General features: G+C 39.4%; 1 long non-coding RNA gene across 1 annotated transcript; it reads left to right on the forward strand.

Annotated features, from left to right (window-relative positions):
• The first annotated feature begins 118 nt into the window (after positions 1-118).
• Positions 119-2,010, forward strand: LOC118477225. Its single transcript, XR_004858226.1, has 2 exons — positions 119-448; positions 1,116-2,010. It is a non-coding gene; the product is annotated as an uncharacterized LOC118477225 (long non-coding RNA).
• The last annotated feature ends 739 nt before the right edge of the window (positions 2,011-2,749 follow it).

The raw sequence follows: 2,749 nt of genomic DNA on the forward strand, positions 1-2,749 counted from the left end.
GCAGTTTTGCCCCATAGTCGTGTATTCAGTCGCCCCGCCAGTCATCGCTGCCTTTGAAAGCCTGCCTCCCCTCGACCCCTCCGCCTGCCCGCATCGATTAAACAATATCTTTTCTCCCCCAGACATACATCTCGCAGGACTCCGAGACAGGCTAGCTTTAATCTTCCTTTCTTGTATGTACAACCTTTACAAAACCCTCGTGTGGCCAATCTTGGAACGGAAGGCAATGGAGTTGCCACTGTGAGCGCAAGCGACGAGAACAACAAGTGGCCGGGGAGAGCCAAGTCTTGACGCCTTGAGCCTCCAGCGATGACCACGACCCCAGAACGGACAACTGATGGATGGGGGAGGAAGGATGGAGATTGTGTATTGTATTCAATGCAGTGTTTGCTTTACGGCTTGAAAAAGGCATTAGCCCACATCGAGAATGGGATTACTGGAGTTATTGGTAGGAAAACTTGATCATTCATCTTGTACAATATTATATACCATCGTATTACATACGGATATTACACCCCCTATGTTTGGTTTCTCAGGGGATCTGGAATTAGACATTTTAATATAGAAGTCGCACAAGCCATCTGTCTGTATTGCATCCAGATATCTCAAATGTTTCTGCCATGGAATCACAGTTTTGTATCGAAGCTCTGAATAATGTTGTTTGGTTTTTCTTTAAATTAAGTGCAAGAAACCTTTACCCTCCATGTTTTGCAGAATATTTTAGAAAAAAGTTAATGAATTGTAATTCTGTCCTCGAGATACATATCAGTTGTTTGTTTTGTTCTTTTGGCGTTTATTGGTTGGTTATCATGTCCTTCTATCTCACCTGCTCCCAATATGATCTTGCTTTTCGTCAGGGTACCTGCTGGTAAAAGAGAAACGATTACCGACAAAATGAATCGAATTATGACTTTCAGCTTAAGTTAGCTGAAGAATACTAAAAAAATTTGCTTCGATTTGAGTTTTTATTGATTTACTATATTATTATATTCTGTAAAGTGTCAGTAAGAAGTGAAATTTCATAATTTCTCAAGAGGACAAAATAAGTAAAAAGGTGATCTCCGTGATATAAAAAGATATACAAATTGACTGTATTATTTCTTCGCTCTCTTTAGGGTGACAGTCGTGTGACCAATCCAAGAACGGAAGGCAATGGAGTTGCCACTGTGAGCGCAGTAAGGGACGAGAACAACAAGTGGCCGGGGAGAGCCAAGTCTTGACGCCTTGAGCCTCCAGCGATGACCACGACCCCAGAACGGACAACTGATGGATGGGGGAGGAGAGATGGAGATCGTGCATTGTATTCATAGCAGTGTTTGCTTTACAGCTTGAAAAGGGCATAAGCCAACATCGAGAATGGGATTACTCAAGGAAAACTATATCATTCATCGTCTACAATAGTATATACCATCGTATAGCATACGGATATTACACCCCCTATGTTTGGTTGCTCGCGGGGTCTGGAATTAAACGTCTTAATTATAGATGTCGCACAAGTCATCTGTTTGTATTGCATCCAGATATATCAAAAATTTCTGCCACAGAATCACAGTTTTGTATTGAAGCTCTCGGTGAAAACTTTGAAATTCATTTTTTAAAATATAAAATATTTAAAAATCCCTTACCTTGCATGTAATGCAGAATGTTTTAGAAAGAGGACGATGAAGTATTGTTCTGTTCCCGCCATACATATCTGTTTTGTTTCAATAGCGTGCATTTAATGTGTTGCTTATTATGTTGTTCTATCTCACGCGCTCCCAATTTGATCTCTCTTTTCGTTAGGTTTACCCGCTGGTAAAATGAGAAACGATTACTGACAAAATAAATCGACTTACGACTTAATCTTAAATTAAGTCAACTGAAGAATAATACAATATATTTTTGCTTCAGTTTGAGTTTTATAGCTTTTGTAAGATTATTATTATATTCTACAAAGTGGCAGTAAGAAGGGAAATTTCAAGACAGCCTAAGAGGACAAAATAAACTAAGAGGACATCTCGGCGATATAAAGAGAAATGATGATTGTTTCTTCATACTCTTTAAGTTTACAGTAACGGTCTTTCTAGTGTCATACCAGTTTATAACTCACTGTATTGTAAATGGCATAAATGTTCATACACCGAGACCATATCAACCAAGTCAATATCCCGTACAGGAAAAAAACAAAACATTTTTTTAATAAGCATCGGTCCAGAGCATACAGTGAGACCATCGGGACTAGACTCCTTACTGGCACGCCTGTTCATCTGATGAAAACTTCACCAACTCAAGGAGACAGTGAGAGCACTTTTTAGTTTTAGTTTAAGTAAGAGTTCTGCAGCACTTGCAACACAAATAAGTCATATTAGTGGCGGATGTTAGAGGTTTTACTAATGAGTAAGATACAAAGAAAAGAAAGAGCTGAGATAAGGACGATAGATATGTGATGGGAAAGAAAAAGCAAATTCCCCCAATAGTCACCCACGGAGAGCACTGTAAAATGTTGAACATCAATCGCCCAATATCAGAATGCAGCAATGGTTCAACATTCTTTGACGCATTATATTAGTATGGCAATGTCCCAAAGTTGTGTTATTCGTTGTGTCTCTTTTTTCCTTCTTGTATTGGAAGTTGATACTCTTTAAAGAGCAGATTTTTGTCCGTCTCTTTTTGCATCCAATTTAAAATGAATTCTGCATGTTATCCTCTATCAAATAAGACGTCCAGTGGAAAGGGGGGGGGGGGGATGAATGATCCACAGCTTCACGCC

Source organism: Aplysia californica, unplaced genomic scaffold (genome assembly GCF_000002075.1).
Source record: "Aplysia californica isolate F4 #8 unplaced genomic scaffold, AplCal3.0 scaffold00044, whole genome shotgun sequence".
Lineage (NCBI taxonomy): Eukaryota > Metazoa > Mollusca > Gastropoda > Aplysiida > Aplysiidae > Aplysia > Aplysia californica.